Here is an 18,923-nt window from a genome sequence, read left to right as displayed (position 1 = left end):
TAGAATCAAATATAAATAAAATAATTGTCTATCACTTAAATCTGTACAAAGAAAAAGAGTTCCTAAAGGAGCCCATATATCAATATTCTTGTCAGTAAAGTGAAACCAGCCCAATCAGCATGCTTTGTCTTTTAATACTCAGTTGCTGTATTTGTACAGATTGTGTTTTACAATAACTTTTGAAATTTTGATTGTCATTCTCTGTTTTCTCCTTCTGTCCCTCTGAAAGTAAAGGCCTTCAGGGAAGGAGGATCAGTGGAGAATAGTGTATGATTCTGAGACATGACTCAGACAAATTGAGGATAATTTTGTCATCTTCTCCAATCTCCCAATAGTCCTCAACTAAAGTGATGTAAATAAAACATTTTTATAATTTTTGAGTTATATTTCAGTGTTAAGTTTTGAGGAGAAATGCAAACAAGCAAAAGAAAACCTAAAAATAAAGTTTTGCAGAAAAGGGACATCAAAGTCATCTGATAAAATAAATCAATATTCAGGAACATGATTTTCTAATAGATCAGAATCCCTTGACAATTAGCATCTTGATCTCTTATTCATTATACAATGTACTTTAGAGATCCTATTGAGATCCTGTCTCCTGGGACTAAGCACTACATAAATGCATAATAACATTAGATTGAATTCTCAGTCTGAAGGTGACAGTTTAGTCCTCTAAATGTACCTATTTAGAGAGGTAAGAGATGGAAAACATAATCTTTTTCTGTCACTTGCCAGATGCATCACGGACTAAAGTGAGATAGAAAGAAATCACTTATTGACAATGTGAAAAAAGAAAGGGAAGACCAGGCGAAAACACACGTATATCCAGTGAATACCCTGACACTTTGTCTGAAGACCTAATCAGGTAATTGTCTGAGACAGATAACACCCTCTCATTCAGAGTAACAGAGGGGAATATGACTGCTATTAGTAAAACTATTGCTTATCCTTCTGTCTGGCCTTGTGCAAATGCTAGAATGTAGCCACTGAAACAACCCAGACCAAACTGGAGAAATGTAGTTGTTTCTCCCATTCTCCCACAAGGGAGTGAGACTTTGTGAGTTTACACTGGGGACCTGGGCAAAGGAAGCCTGTGACACCTCTGAGAAAGATCATCTACGAGACACTCAAATATTATCATGTCTGAACCTTGAAGTATTTTATATCTCCTCCATTCTCAGCTGTTTGTCACTTTGCCAACATTCACAGAACCTTGTAGATAAGCAAAAGTGTGTAAGGTTCATCAGATGCTTCCTTATCTATCTTAGTTTGTCTGAATTCTTTCCTGCTAATATCATGCCATTTCTGCCAAAACTTTCATTGATATTCATTGTTGCAGATGATAAGTAATAGGAAATGAGCCCAGAAAAAGACATGTGACAAGTGGTTCAGAATTACTTGCCACAAGCATCTGAGTTTTATTTTGCTTTGCCTTGGTTTGAGATTCATATGTTATACAGGAAAAGTAGAATTTATTTTCTTCCCCATTCTTGTGTTTTATGTTTCTTTGTATTGGTTACAGCAGTTACTTGCTGTTCCTTTTGAAATGAAAGGGAGTTCTAATACAATGACTTATAGATGATGAAAGTTTAAAGGTTTAGAACACCAGTTACAAAATATTGTCCTTGATCACAGTTCACAGAAGCTGACTAGTTTTTTGAGAAAAAACTTAATAAAACAACTTTTACTATTGAATTCTCAGTTATTTTTGTGATCTGAGTAAAATCAACTTCAGTTGGTGATCCTGTTGCTTTTGGTCTTGTTTGTCTCACAAGTCAGAATTTTTTTTCCTAAATATTTCCATTTCAAATTCAAGATTGGAAATGAAAGTCTCATTGCATCCTTCCACATTATTCAATACAATAAGAAAGACAATTTTAGTGCTTACACTACCCCATGACTCTGTGTGTAACCTTTCCAAATCCTGCCCTTGGCTGTAATGCAGACAAGGAAGCTAAGGCCATTGTTTGCATGGTTTAATAATTCTGCTGCTGGCAAATGAGTCAGACAGAGACTTGATTATTCTGTGAGAGTTGTTTTGTTTCTACAGTTCTAACAGGAGTGGGAAGACTAAATAACTTTTACTTTTGCTGTCAGTTACATGAAAAGATTGGATCTGTTCATAATAAAAAAATGTGTTGTTTACATGATTTAGTAAGGACTGCATTTTGACATTCAATACAAAATGCATCTTGGAGATAAAGGTGCAGGTGTTCCTATTATTTTACTCAGTATTTATGTCAGGTTTAGGAATTACCTTGTTAACAGAGAAAACTTTAAATAACAAAAAAATTACACCAAATTTTCCATGCTTCTTAAAATGTGAACAGGTTTAGAAGCGCAGCTAACAGAGGGAGGGGGTGGATAACAAAGCTTAGATTCTTCCAGGATTTGACCTCCAGATGAATTCCATTTTCTTTTCCTAAGAGATAGAGTTTATAGTAGCATACTTTTATTTCTTTACAATACTTCATTAATTTTTGCACTGCATGTCCACATTATTTTACTTTCAGAACTGGATGTGAACTCAATAGATAGCTACTGTGATATGGTTTGGTTTTGTCTAAACAAACCCGACCTGCTCAAGACGACCACCAGTCAAAGCAGAGCTTGTGTAAATGGTTCCATTTGGACATACTGTGAATAGACTGAAAATATCAGGGTTGCAAATCATAGTCATGTGTGTGTGTTTGAGTGCCTTGTGCCAATAAATATGTACAGAAATAATTATACCAGGTTTTAAAAGGTAACAAAGATACCAAAGATAACTCCTTGGTCTTTCTCTTGAATAATGTTTACATATTCTAACAAATGTCTCCACTTTTCTGCAACCCATAGAAGAAGTTAAATTTCAGACTTACCCTGGAAAAATACTGGAAAATTGTCCATCCAGTTGAGTAATCCGGACCAGTACTTGCAGCTCTTACATATGTTGTCTAGTTAATTCAGTTCATGCTTTTAAAAAGCAAATATTTGAAAACTACACAAATGTCCTGTTTATAACTAATATTCTTGGACATCCCAGAAGTCAAGATGTAAGGTTTGGGATATTTTCTAAATTGATATCTATATGAAAGTTTTCCTTGTAAGATCCTGTGGTGGACGGATGCACAGACATTTGTCTTAAACATTTCTTGATACAGAGGAAACCACAAGCAAGAACGAGACACCAGTTTCCAGCCCTGCAGAGGTAGGATTGAACAATACATTCTGTGGTTTTGAACTAAGCGAGAACCTGTGGTTTTAATGCCTGTCACCAACTAACTGCGCGGGTATAGGGTGCTAAGTCGTTGACTTTGAGGAGGGTCTCATATGATGCGACCCCCGAAATCATCTCCCTGCGACCACCCAGGACACACCGAGCCTGCGCCGAACCAGATCACGCCTACCATCACATGACACCATGCCCATCATGCATATGCATGAAATTTCTTGGAACCGGGCAGACTTTGGGACTTGGACTGTATAAAAAATTACCATCAGAAGCTAAGGGGGGACCCCCACACTACCAAGACACCAAGAATCAAGAGGACCAGCGGTACGCTGCTGAATCCACGGGTGGTGATATCTTTCAGTCTCTGTCTCTCTCTCTTCCTTTCTTTCTCTTTAACGAATTGTAACTAGATCCAAGTAAAAACGTGTAGCAAGGGGCTTGCTTATTGTGAGAGACTGAAATGTCATATGACTGTCTCAAAGCCTGCTTGTGTCTGTGCAAACCTCCAAGAGAAGCTGCTGTGGCCTGTGAATTGGTCTGGGGGATGTCGCCCAGAGAAGCAGGAGTGTATTGAAGGATGCACCCCCCCACTTCCTTGTGGTTGTATTGTCCGGACTCTTTAGACAAGCCTCAAAGGGGCAGACTGTACTGAACTGGCCCCATTCTGTAGCCATTTGTGGCTCTGTTGTGTAGGCCAGACCCCATGCATGCATTGCTAATGAACTGACAAGAGGCAAACCTTCCTGCCCTGAAGCCACATGCAACAAAACCTGTAGGACCAGAGGAAAAAAAACTAAAGGTGGGCAGATATGCTAATCAGCGGATAAGATGAACCTAAAAAGGCAGCAGAAAATTTTGCTCAGTGTGCATCTACCATTGAAGCCCGATCTGTGTGCACCCACCACCGAAGAACTGAAGACTGAGGACCAACAGGACGTCACTGGATCCATGGTGGTGACTGTAAGGGAAAGAATGTTGTTTTCACATAATAAGCCTGATGGGAATGGCAGGAGTGATTCACCAAAGCAATTAACGAGAGCAATTCACAACCATTGAAATCCCTGGCCTAGGGCTAGAAGACAAGTGGTCTTTTTGTCAACTGTGATGACCCAGTACTTGGGACTGGCTTTAGATGGATGCAGATACTGAAAGACTTGGGGAACCTGAATTTCGAACTTTTCCATCTTAGTAGTTTGCGTGATGAGCTCGTGCATATTAACTTCTCTGCCCTGGAGAAAGCCAAGGTTCATTTCCATGAACATGCGACGTATGAACACATACATGAAGGGGCGTATCGGTAGGCGGTTCGGGAAGTCTGTACACCCTGTAGTACTCAGCCAATGAGGAATCAAGGGAGGGAACTCGCGGTCGGGAGAAAGGGATATGAACCATTGCACGATGGCTGTTAGGTGCGACCACCTGGTGGGGCGCCCAGTCTTGCAAGAACGTAATAAAGAGTGCTTCACACCGCATCTTGTCTGAGCCGTTGATAATTGGCAACTGAGCATTTCTCACAGTGACTATTCTTGCAGCCCTATCCCACATGCTTGCTTTATTTCTGTCTTTTCCTTCTATTCTGTCTTATCGCTACCCCTCTTCACTTTTTTAATAATAAAAACCTGGTTTGGGTATACGGCATTTGACCTCATTTGTGTCTTAATCTCGCTCATGGTGTCATGTCCTGCTCAGATGAGGGGGACAAGTGACTCAGATTCGCAAATCCCCAATGGAGCGGACAACAAGTCTCCAAGTCTAAACATTTATTAACTACCCACAATGTACTAATTGAACACACGATAGTTGGCTAAGTATATAGCAAGTTGTGGCAAGCAATATAATATGCCTTGTGTTGCTTAATAGGAAAGGGAAAAGAGGGAGATAGAGGGAATGGGGAAATACAGATCACCGGTCTGGGTTTCTGCGCTGATCCTGCCGACGAGGGTTCCGGGAGGCACAGGAGGCAGCCGTCTTTTTCGCTGGCATCCGTCTTCTTCGCTTCACTGCACTCTCTCCCGGGCCGCACCCCCCTACCCCTTCTTGATTTATACCCACTTTCCTTGGGTCCATCCCCTAGGTCGACCCACATACCTATGTATCCCATGTACGGGGAGGGGTGAGGTGTTTCATGGGATGATGTAATTAGCGTGATCTGTTAGCCCTCGTTAGCATATTGAGGGGTGTTAACTTTAATATGCATTTCGTGGATAATGAAGCAAAGGACATTCACCAGACAGATGGCCCTTGAAGTTTTGTCCAGGTGCACCAGAGCAGAGCCGTCCTGTCTTCACAGGGCTCCCTCCTCCAGTCCCATCTTGTGTTATTCAGGCAGCCTTATCAGCTTCGACCTCCACAGAATGCACCCTGTGACTCATAGTTTTGTCTTGCAGTGTTTGAGGCATTTCTTTGATCCGCCTCAACTTTTGCTTTCTCAGGCTGTTTTTCTTAGTTTCTCACAGGCCTGGTTTCTCGTCTCTCACACATGGAATCATATCAAAACCTCCCCTGACATTGGATCGCGACACTTATCCAGTTAAGTTATCCAGTTAAGGAGTTGCCATCGAGTTATTGTATCTAACCACTTGCTTTGTATTTCGTATTAATAAATTGTTTAACTGGTTGGCTGGTGTCATTTCACCTTAATTCAGTCCAAGGGTACCTTGAACTTGATCACAGGGCTCAAGGGGAGGGAGGCTGCCCTAAACAGCTCCTTTCGGGCCACAGCAGTTCCAAGAGCATAAAAAGTATTGAGGATATTCTAGATAATAGACACAGTCCCTACCTTTTTTTCCTGTGGCACATTAAAATACAAATTTGTTAAATTGCAAACTGTCTACCAAATTCATAGTTAAATAACTCTCAATGATATGTCCAGCTACCAAAATCAAGGGCAAATTTTGCAAGTGAACAGAGACTTTCAAAACATGTTTTATTTTTCTTATGATGTTTCAATCAGTGTAAATTAGCAAAAACATGTTTTATAAGCAGTGTGGGGGAGAAAATAGCATACTGAAATGCTAAGTGGAAACAGGTGAACAGAGTCTGTTAGTAAATTAAAATCAAAACACTTGTACTTTCCACTCCCACATATCCCGCACCATGCATTTTTCCCATTTCCCTGAAGTATCTATCAAAACTTTAACTGGCCAAAAAAAATTAACTGACCCTGAATTTATTTTGAAATGAAAAATGAAAGTTTAGTTTTAAATTAGCTTTGATTCTGAACAGTAATTTTGACAGGATCAAAGATCTGATTTCTCTTCTTTAAGCAAGTCAAGGATAATTCTACAGGTGTTAACTGTTATGCACAGTGTGAGAATAAAAACAAGTCTCTAATCTCCTAAAGGTTCCTGTGAGATTACATACGTACAATTTTCTTTAGCGTTAGCCATTTTAATTTTGTCTCTCCCACCAGCTGAGTTATGTGTGGAACTGAGTGTGAGGTCCGTTTACTCCCCAGTCTATTACTTTAGATTATTAGCTTCCCGGGTAAAGTATTCTCAAGTAAGATCAATTGATATTAGGCAATCAGAGGGGAAAAAAAATACTAGAAATATCAAACAAAATAAGAGATATTAGCAAATGGTATAATCAGGTAATTTTCCCCAAGCTTTGGAAATGCTTTTTGAAGTTAATTTGGGTTGTAGCAAACTTTTTCCCACAATTCCTCTCTCACGGAAGTGCAACAGGCTTTTTCCTTAATGGCTGATCTAGACAGTTGTTCTGTCTGATTGGTACAAGCACTGTCTGCCTTTTGCTGCATTTAACATGTGCACGTTCTTTCCCTCCTGAGAAAAATACACACTGGGTATGTTTTCATACTGTTTTGTTTCCCACATGTCTTATCAAAACTATTATTTTCATCCATTACTATTAATTTCATCCATTAATGCATTTTTCAAATTTTGTTTTTTCATTTAAATTGTATGGCTATACTTCCGGTGTTCACTAAAACACCCCTGCTTTCAATAAAACCAGAGGAACTTAATTACATGTTTCATTGGTACCACTGCATTGGTAATGCCTCAGTTAAGCCTAAGCAAACAAATATAGAAGGGATATATTGCTTTGGCAAATGTATTTGATTTCCTTTTACTAAGTAGGTAAAAAATTATTTCAGAATCAGATAAGGAGGTTTTAATCATTCAAGTAGTGGAAGAGTCTTTTAAATACAATTGTGAGAGCAAGGAATTAAATATTTTTTAGGATGTAACTTGACAAATTCATGGAAAACTGTGCATATAAGTTAAAAGGAAAATTCCTAAAGATGAGTTGCATTCAGGATATTTCTAATGTGTTGTTGCACTCTGATCTGCATTACATTCACAAATCATTAAACCTGTTCTTCAAAGTCTTTATTGGCTACTTTCTGAGAAAGAAGGAATCCTCCTTTTCTTGATCCACAGTGAGTTTTTTGGGGTTTTTCTCATCTCAGGTACTCGCTATTGACTACATCTTGTCCATGTTGTGGACAGATGCTTCTAAGCAGGGGTTTAATTCTTATTAAGCCTCTTATGTCCAGCTCACAAACTTAAATCAAAGCTAATACCAGATTTGTAGAGTCAAAGTAGATTTTTTTTTCCCTTTCTCATATTCTAGTAGGGTTTCTTCCATCCTCTGGGCATAAAAGATAGCCCTCTTCCTAGGTGATGTGGTTGTGGAAACATTTGGGTTTGGTTTCCACCTTTTCCATTGCACTTGTGCCTTTTACAATTTTTTGTTAGCATAGAATCACAGAATGGTCTGTGTTGGAAAGGACCTTAAAGTTTATGTAGTTCCAACCCCTTGCCATGGGCAGGGATACCTTTGTAAAGGAACTGAAGGAATTAATGCCTCAAACATTCATTGACTCAGAAAACCTCAAGGACAAGCTGTGGCTTTTGTGAGTAGTCTAAGGAACACCACCCAAGGAAGTGCAGAGTGTATCAAAGGATGCATGTCCCTAGTCCCTTGTGGTTGTATTGCCAAACTCCTTAGATAAACCTCAAAGGGGGGATCATTGGCTCTGTTGTGTAAACCTGATATGATCCAGGCCTTGCTAATCACTGGCTCCATTGCATAAGCTTGATACTTTGTGGCTCTATTGTGTAAAACTGATGGGATCCAGGCCCTTGCTAATGACTTCATCATTGAAGAGGTGATAAAGGATTGATAAGAGGTAAGCATCCTGCCCCAGAAGGTGTCAGAAGCCTGATGATTGATCAAGAAGCATGAAGTCAGCAAAAATCTGTGGAAACTGGGGGAGAAGTAAAGGTGACAGGGAGATCCTGACTAACAACTCAGTTGGATGAGAGGGTTGGTGCACCCCATTCCCCCTCAATGCATGCACAGAACCCACACTCCACTTTTTCCTCATCTCTCATGGAAATGAGTTTGTAGAATACCTGCCTCTCTTGGTCAAGTATGCTAATCAGTTGATAAGATGAACTTAAAAGGTGACAGAAAACTGCTGTGTGTGCACTCACCACACAAAATTACAGACCTGAACCAGACCTACAACACTGGAAACTGGAGTGGTGATCCGGACTGTTTCTCTCCTTCCTTTTTCTTTTCTTTCTTTTTTCTCTTTCTTATAGATTTATGAAAGACCACACTGCTTACTATCCTTTTCCAAGTTTAAGCTGTTTCTACTGCAAGTAAAACATTTTAACTGGTCATGTGGAGTCATTTCACCGTAATTTAACCCGAGGGGATCATAGAACCTTCATGACTCTCTGGGGTCCTAGTCCAGGTCATAACAACTTTCCACTAGATCAGGTTGCTCAAAACCCTGTCTAACCTGGCTTTGAACACTTTCAGAGAGGGAGCATCCTCAGCTTCTCCAGACAACCTGTTCCAGTGTCTCACCATCCTCACAGTAAAGAATTTCTTCCTTATATCTAATCTAAATTTACCCTCTTCCAATGTAAAACCACTACCCTTTATCCTATCACTACACTCTCTGATAAAGAGTCCCTCCCCATCTTTCCTATAGGCCCCCTGTTCATATAAGGGAGGTTCTCCCTTATAGTGAGTATTTTCATCTTAGCTGCTGATTCTAGAATTATGTAAAACATAATTCAGCTATTTTTACTGTTGAGAATATTATATCAAAAACATACTATAAGATATATAGCAAAAATAATAAAAACACTTAATTTTGAATCTATCATCTTCCTTCTTTTTTTCCTTTTTATTCCATGTTTATGAACAAAAGCTATTCAAAGAAAATTAAGGGTATGGTTGTGAATGCAAAGGTTCACAGAGTGCTGAGAACTTACCAAGTTAATGTTAACAGCTATTGTGTAAAAGCATTCAATTTGAAATGGCACTGCAAAGTAGCTCATATGTTGAGATATGCAAAAAAAATTATTATTTTTCAGTAATGGTAGAATGCTAACTTCCTACCATTCACCCAGGAAATCTTTAGCAGTTAGATGTGTTTAGGTAGGTAAAAAGATGTTAATTCAGTTGTAGAAGATAAAACCCTAGTAATTCTTCTTATATTAGGCATTTGCTTCTAATGGAAGAATTATAAAGGTTCTTTCAGACATAAAATAAAGCCAGTGAATGAAGAGCATCAGAAAAATTTCCACTGTATTCCTCTAGCAAGATCAACATTTCCTCCATTTCTTCCATGTTTTTTCTCATCAGCAATGTCTTGAATGACTGAGCTTAACAGTATGATTTCATAACATGCCCAAAATTTATAATTTTTTTTTACTGGTGTTAATTAGAAACTTTGTAATCACATACATTTAGGCTAGACTAGACTAGACTAGACTAGACTAGACTAGACTAGCTGAAAGGGATCTACAACAATCATCTAGTCCAACTGCCTGACCACTTCAAGGCTAACCAAAAGTTAAAGCATGCTATTAAGGGCATTGTCCAAATGCCTCTTAAATACTGACAGGCATGGGGCATTAATCACGTCTCTAGGATTAAAGTGTTTTAGTGTTAATTTTAGTGTTAATTTTAGTGTTAAAGCATCCTGCCTGTAAAGAAATGCTTCCTAATGTCCATTCTGAACCTCCCCTAACTGATGCAGCTTGGAACTGTTCCCATGTGTCCTATCACTGGATACCAGGGAGAAGACATTAGCACCTCCCTCTCCACTTCCCCTCCTCAGTAAGCTGTAGAGAGCAATGAGATCGCCCCTCAGCCTCCTTTTCTCCAAACTAGACAAGCCTAAAGTCCCTAGGTACTCCTCACAGGACATGCCTTCCAGTCCTTTCACCAGATTTGTTATCCTCCTCCAGATGCATTCAAGGACCTTCACATCCTTCTTAAATGGTGGGGCCCAGAGCTGAACACAGTCCTCAAGGTGAGGCTGCATCAACCCTGAATACAGCAGGATAATCACCTCCTTTGTCCAGCTGGTTATGCTGTGTCTGATGCACCCCAGGGTGCAGTTTGCCCTCTTGGCTGCCAGGGCACACCGCTGACTCACATTGAGCCTGCTGGCACCCAGCACCCACAGATCCCTTCCTGCAGGGCTGCTCTCCAGCCACACCTCTCCCCATTTATACTTGTGCCCGGTGTTACTCTGTCCTAGGTGCAGAATTTGACATGTAGACTTGTTAAATTTCATCCCATTAATCATTGCCCAATGCTCCAATCTATCTAGATCCCTCTGCAAGGCCTCTTGTCCCTCAAGAGAGTGAACAGCACCTCCCAGTTTGGTATCATCACAAACTTGCTAATGGTGTATTCAACTCCTGCATCCAGATTGTTGATAAATATATTGAACAGAACTGGCCCTAGGACTGAGCCCTGAGGAACACCACTGGTGACCAATAACCAGCCGGATGTAGCCCCATTCTTAAAAACCCTTTGAGTCCTGCTGTTCAGTTAGTTCTTCACCCAGCGCACCATAAACCTGCTCATCCTACAGTTGGACAACTTGTCCAGAAAGATGCTGTGAAGGAATTATCAAAAGCCTTACTGAAATCACATCACATACATACATCATATTTTTAATAGCAGTGACCATCCTTCCCTGAAAAGCACTCTCTTCTCTCCCTTTTCATAACTTTTCAACTGTAGTCCAGGTTCCATCAGTATTTTGCCAGAAAACCCAATTTTTTTTCAGAATAAAACAGGAGACAGAATCTAATTACTTGCACTTCAGTATTCAGTCACATTTCTGAGTTGAAGGTTTCTTTCTTTTTGTTGTGCTTGCCATTTTAAATAATATATATTAAACTGTATGTAATACTTTCACATGGGCTTCTGGGAAATCTGTAATGGGAATCTTTCTACTGTTACTCTTAGGTATTGTTGAGATAAAAAAGGAAGGAAAACACTAACATTTAGATTTGCTGGGCCCTTATTTTAGAAAGTTTTAGAAAGCAATGCATTGTGCCCATTTTACAATTCTAACACACTGGGAATAAATTTAATCTCACCTGGAGCCCAAAAACTGAGATGTACCTGCAAACTTACACTGCTGCTACTTGCAACCACATGGCTGTCCAGGCTTACTAAATGCTCAGACTTACATTAAGATATAACAGAAATCTATTATCTGAATATCTGTGCTTTTCCTCAGCCCAAAGTTCTTTGCAATTAATTCTATCCAGTTTCTGTACCTAAAGGCCAATCAAAATCTTCATGATATTTGATCCCACAGAATCAGTTAGATTTTTTTCTGGACACCTGACAAAACTCAGAGCAGATGTTTTGCAGACAGGAATGAGGCTTTGTGAACCATACTCAAGTAGGCATCTGTCTAATTAATGCTTTATACTAGCCAAGGCAACAACTAAGAGGAAAGAAATAAATGGAAGCTTATTTGGAGAGTACTCATGCTTAAGTCAATTGTGGTATATTTCAGGTATGCCAGAGTGCAGTCACAGATGTACTGTGAAATGACTGTCCAAACCTGAAATCACACCATGAGTTACAAGTTCCCTTGATATCTTTGAGATCTACTCAAGGGAGATTTCTGGTAAAGATGCCACTTGCTGTTTCTTGCCTCTAGCTGGGATCTGGAGCAAAAGAAACATATATTAATGGCAATTTTGGAGCTTCAGACACATTATTTGTTTTCTTTTTTTGAGCTCATAACTCCTCACTTGGCAAAATCTCCATAGCTACAGAATTTCCACTGCCCTTGGCTTACTCCGTGTGAGTTTTCCTCTTTGTCAAACCATGGTGTTAGACGGGTGACCCCTCTGTCTGAAGTGAATAAGGGGTGAGGGAGAAATAGTGCTGAGAAGCTGGGGAAGAGGACTGCTGTGTTTTCAGTGGAGCCTTGGATGGGCAGCATGGCCCGATTCAACAGGCTGCTGCTTTAGATTACATTGCCAACAAGTAGATAAAAAAAAAAAAAAAATGTTATGAGGTAATATTGTGGCCAAGAAGATTAAGCTGACACCCAAGATTTCAGCCAGAGGCTGTGAGGAGAGAGACTATATGAATAAAGTTTTGTGGGAACTATAGTTTCATGTGAGGGGCTATAACTAACAGCATTAATTGTATGAGGGTGCACAGCCCTAACTGAGATCTAAGGATCACTCAGGTGCCTCTGTTGTTGCCCACAGAGTATAAGGGAACCTCAGGTGTATTATCTGTAATGAGCAGTATTATTTACAAAAGGTAGATCTCTCAATTTAAACAGTGTTTATGTTTGGACATATAATTTCAGTTGTGTGTATATTTCCTAAAAAAAAGTTGTTTTATTTAATCTGACTGAAAAATACAGTCATTGCAATTGCAGTAGGAAGAGTTACCATACTGTGATTTTTCACCATGCCATACGGGTATTGGAGGAAAAACCTTAGAAGTCATAGGAAATAGTGCAATGAAACAGTCTGTGTTTCCCAATCTATGCACACCAATACTTAAAACAAAGCTACCCCAACAGGTAAATGAAGCTTACTTCATTCATTGAAAAAATATAGCCAACATATTATTTTAAAATGCAGTTTATATATATATGTGTCCTTTAATAAAGTCAAGGTTAGTTATCTGTCTATATCTGTTTTTTTTTTTCTTCTGAAGTCCATGAAATTGCATAAACATTATAGTTTATACATGTAAACTTACAGTTACATACAGAATACATATCATAATACATTATTTATTTTCTTCAGGGCAATTTCTCTAATATTTAAACGGATTATTAAAATGGGTAAAATGATTGAGTATAACTAACTTGGTCTAGAAACAAAATGTATCTATTGCAAAAGTTAGGCAACAGGAAAGCATTCTACATATTCTAATTATGCTATTGAGTCCAACATTATGCAGATAATTCAGAGACTGATTGAATTTATGTTAACATAATATCTTTCAGTCTAACAAAGACCAAAAATTCTGATTGGGTCCTTGGGTTATACTATAAACAATATACTACAATAATAAATAAATTTTGCATTATTCCATAATAATTATTCATTAGAAGTCCAAGCAGGAATAGCTTATACAAAAATGAATCAAACATAAAGATATACAAATTATTGAATATTTTTAAAAGATGATGTATGTCAACAACTGTTTTATTTAATCATGCATATTTAGAAAGCTAAAAATACTGTAGAAAATTTCACAATATTAAATAACTCAAAAGAATGTGTCTCTGATTTCAGAAGAAATCGAATGTGACCCTATCATTGTGATATAGATACTGAGAAAGAATTACTGGTATTTTGCTCAGGAACAGTTCTGAGGAACTTGTATATGTATGAACAAGTGCCTGGTATATACATGGAGTGAATTTCTTGATCATGGTCAGAATTGTATATGTACTTCTATTACAAAAACTGGAAACATAAAGTGTTTAAGGAATGTCTTCTCTTAGTTTGCACCTGCATACCTCAGCTATGCATACAAGTGAATTAGTACTGTAATTCACAGAGGTGCTAATCTCTGACTGTGACTGCTCTCTCAGTTTGGTAATGTACTGGGACTTCCCAATGTGTTATGCAGGATCTTCTTAACTTCTGCTTTGATGAGTCAGCTCAGGCTAAATCACAAATCTTACTCAACTAGTCTTCAGTTATTCTAAGTGGCTTCCAAGTGATGCCTCCAGAATTCCTACAGAAAACTCTTATTTTTAGGATACAAACCATTCAAACACAAAGAATATGAAAGGTTACTTACTATCTAAAAAAAAAAAAACAAACCCTACATAAGATCTAGGCAGATTTTGCAACATGTTTTGCATTATAGTTTAGCATAATCCAGATTTGAAGTGACATGGAAAGATATATGTTACACCTTGACTACAGGTTTTTTTAAGTTCAGTGTTTGTCCATTTTCACTAAAGAAACCACAGTATATAATACCACCTACAATTACAGGCACGAGACTCAAGTGAAATTATGAAGCAGTTAATTCTGAACCAGTTACGTGATTGCCTAATGGTGACTTCACTGGAAGGATCTCAAATACATGTGGAAACTAGAGCAAAAAATGTTTGCAAATTGAAAACTGAAAATCTTTAGATTCAAAACTTGTATATTTTTGCTTCCATTCTTTTTTCAGACCAGTAGAAATGAGTAAGAATTAAAAGCTAAAGCATTTTTTAGAAGTGAAATAAGGGGGAAAGACGAATCATCATCACAGCTCAGTATGCAATCCTTTTAGACGCATTATGAAGTAATTCGTTTATATCATAAAATAAACTAATTTTTAAAGATTTTACAGCATCAGCTTAGTTTTATTTATACATCAAAGAAAAAATATCTTTCTGTTCCATGGACGTTAAATCTGGAGGGCTAGGCAACATGAACTAAATGAAAATAATTTTTCCAAACTGGAAAAAAATGAGGTCACTGTATCTTCTTTAATAGGTCTGTATCTTCTTAATCTGTATGTGTCACAACTAAGCAAAGGAGCTAATTCCTGTTATCTAACATCACTTTTGGTTAATAATTCAACCAGTTTGTTGTCTGGATAGAAAGTTCACATGGGGTTTACATCTAATGTTTTATTAGCTTTTTCCCTTCACGTTGCTTAATAATGTTCAAATTCCAAAATATGTTTTATCTGGAATTAGTGGCCTTTATGTTTAAAAAAAAATCTCACTGCACTGAGGGTAGTATATTGATTGCATCAGATCATTGTCCCAAAAGACATGGTTCTTCTGGTCAGACATACTAAACTGGGGAAGCTCAAAAACACATAGAATTAACACCAGGAAATTTTTTAGAAACTATAAAGCAGTATGAAATCAAACAGTACCTTCATCTTGTCAGATCTTTGTATCACAACACAAGAACTGCCACAATAAATTGGACTGAAAGTTCGTTTAAAACTATACTGAGCATAAGTAAAGGCTTAAGAAAAGAATATGAAAATTTCACTGTCCTTCCTGCATACAACTTCATATTGCACCATGACCACTTTTTCCCTGGTTTTCATGATTTTATATGCAGCTATATCCTGTGATAGTCATTTATCTTCTAAACCAGAGAGCTTTTGTCTTGTCTCTTCTCATTCAAAACTCGCTTCATACTTATTTCTCTTTTGTGTACTGTGTCTAGCTCTACTATACCCCTCCTGATATAGAAGAATGAGAACTTCCTGGAGAACTGCAAAAAGAATGTGCTGTATGGATTCATACAGTGGTACATACCATGATGATTTTTGTTTCTTCCTTTCTTATTAATATTTCAGCTTCTATCAAATATTTTTCAAATCTAAGCACAACTGCTCAAATCTTTCCTGAATGCCAATATCTAGTGTAGAACTTATGATTTCATATTACTTTGCTTTTAATTACTTTAGGTATTTCATCCCCCGCTCAATCACTATTAAAATATCTTTCAGAAATTTTCATACTGAATTATAGTTCCTACTTCCTTGAAAAACACCATGTCAATAAACTTGGTAACTATCATACCTTGAATATGTTCAGTAACATTGACTACCATGGATCTCTCCATAATGGTAAAAGCGACCACCTTTTCCAACCACTTTTTTTCTTCTTTAACCACTTATTAATGGTTACAGGAAGGTTTTCTCCATTGTTGCATGGCATCCTGTTTTACAGAGGGATTTTTCTCAAAAGTATTTTGCAATATCAAGTAGGTATATCAATCATTATCTTTGCCTACTCTATCACCTTCTTTATGTAGAATTACACTACATTTCATAGTATCATAGAATTATAGAATGGTTTGGGTTGGAAGGAACTTTAAAGACCTTCTAGTACCAACTCTCCCACCATGGACAGGGACACCTTCCACTAGACCAGGTCGCTTAAATCCTCATCCAACCTGGCCTTGAACACTTTCAGGGAGGGGACATCTACAACTTCTCTGAGCAACCCGTTCCAGTGCCTCATCACCCTCACCGTAAAGAATTTCTTCCTAATATCTAATCTAAAATGATCTTCTTTTGTTTTAAAACTTTACCCCTCATTGTATCACTACACTCCCTGAAAAGTCTATCCCCATCTTTCCTGTAGACCCTCTTTAAGTACTGGAAGGCCACTAAAAGGTATCCCAAGAGCCTTCTCTTCTCCAGGATGAACAACCCCAGGTTCTCCAGACCCTCAGTTGATTCATGGCCCTCCTCTGGACTCACTCCAACAGGTCTATGTCCTTCTTATTACTGGGGGCTCCAGAGCTGTACATGGTACTCCAAGTGGGGTCTCATGAGAGCAAAGCAGAGGGGGAGAATCACCTCATTCAACCTGCTGGCCACACTTCTCTTGATGCAGCCCAGGATAAGGTTGGCTTTCTGGGCTGCGATCGCACATAGCTGGCTCACAGACACTTTTCTATCTACTACTACCAGCAAGTCCTTCTCCGCAGGACTGCTCTCAATCCATTCATCGCCCAGCCTGTATTTGTGCTTGGCATTCCCTCGATCCATGTGCAGGACCTTGCACTTGGTCTTGTTGAACTTCATGAAGTTTGCATGGGCCCACCTCTCAAGCCTGTCAGGGTCACTCTGGACTACATCCCTTCCCTCCAGCATGTCGACCACACCACACAGCTTGGTGTCACCACCAAACTTGCTGAGGGTGCACTCAATCTCACTGTCCATGTTGCTGACAAAGATGTTAAACAGCACTGGTCTCAACACTGACCCCTGAGGAATGCCATTCATCACTGCTCTCCACTCAGACATTGAGCCGTTGACCACAACTCTTTGCGTGCAACCATCCAGCCAATTCCTTATCTACTGAGTGGTCCATCCATTAAATCCATGTCCCTCCATGTCCTCGAGACAAGAATGTCATGTGGGACAGTGTCAAATGCTTTGTACAAGTCCAGGTAGATGACGTCCATTGCTCTTCCCTTATCCACCAGCACTGTAACCCTGTCATAGAAGGCCACCAAATTTGTCAGGCACGATTTACCCTTAGCGAAGCCATGTTGGCTGTCACCAATCACCTCCTTATTTTCCAGGTGCCTTAGCACAGTTTCCAGAAGGATCCACTCTATGATCTTGCTGGGCACAGAGGTTAGATTGACTGGCCTGTAGCTCCCCAGGTCTTCTTTTAAAAACAGGGATTGTTTCCTTTTTTCCAGTCAGTGGGAACTTCACTGGACTGCCACAACTTCTCATATATGGTGGATAGCCATTTAGCCACTTCACCTGCCAGTTACTTCAGTACTCGTGGATGCATCTCATCAGGTCCCATGGACTTGTGCACTTTCAGATTCCTTAGAAAGTTTCGAACTTGATCTTCTCCTTCTGGGCATTTTCTCCTTCTCCCAGTCCCTGCCTTTGTCTTCTGCGTCTTGGGTGGTGTGGCTGGAGCATTTGCTAGTGAAGACTGAGACAAAAAAGTCATTAAGTACCTCAGCCTTCTCCATACCCTGGATAACCAAGTCTCCTGTTTCCTTCCATAGAGGGCCACATTTTCCCTAATCTTTCTTTTATTACTGATGTACCTATAAAAGCTTTTACTGTTGCCCTTTACATCCTTGGCCAGATTTAATTCTATCAGTTCTTTGTCTTTCCTAATCTTATCCCTGGCTACCTGGACAGTTTCCCCCAGGCTACCTGCCCTTGTTTCCACCCTCTGTAGGCTTCCTTTTTATGTTTAAGCTTGTCCAGGAGCTCCTTCTTCATCCATGAAGGCCTCCTGGTGTTCTTACCTGAGTTCCAGAGTCTGGAGGAGGTGATTCTTGAATACTAACCAGCTTTCTTCGGCCCTTTTTGCCTCCAGAGCTTTATCTCATAGTACGCTACCAAGCAAATCTCTGAAGAGGCCAACGTCTACTCTCCTGAAATCCAGGGTAGTGAGCTTGCTGAGTGACTTCTTCACTGCCTTAAGGATCTTGAACTCCACTATTTCATGGTCACTACAGCCAAGACTGCCCTTGATCTTCACACTCTCCACCAGCCCCTCTGTAATGATTTGTGAGGTATCACTACAGTACCTCTCTTGACTTCCTACTTGTCCTGGTTTAGCTAGGATAAGGTTAAGTTTCCCCAGCAGTGGGCAGGGGGGGGGGGGGGGCGGGGAATGGACTGATGGATGGACTCTAGCTGAGTTATTCATATACCATGCTGATGTCACATCCTGGCGCCAAAGCGCAGCAGCATGAATGGTCGGTTAACATGTGTGTTATGCCATCGCTCTGCTACATTCCCACTGCTGTGTTGGTAGATATCTTACTCTGTTCATTGTTATTACTGTTATTGTTATTGTTGTTGTTTGCTGTGTTGCTGTTGCATTGTTGTATTAAACCTCTCCTATCTCAGCCCCGGGGCTTTGTATTTCGCTCCCTTTGTGGGGGAGGGGCAGCGGCTGCGTGGTCTC

This window comes from Strix aluco, chromosome 2 (genome assembly GCF_031877795.1).
Source record: "Strix aluco isolate bStrAlu1 chromosome 2, bStrAlu1.hap1, whole genome shotgun sequence".
Classification (NCBI taxonomy): Eukaryota; Metazoa; Chordata; class Aves; order Strigiformes; family Strigidae; genus Strix; species Strix aluco.
The sequence above is the reverse complement of the archived record's forward strand: the minus strand, read 5'-3'. Positions refer to the sequence as shown.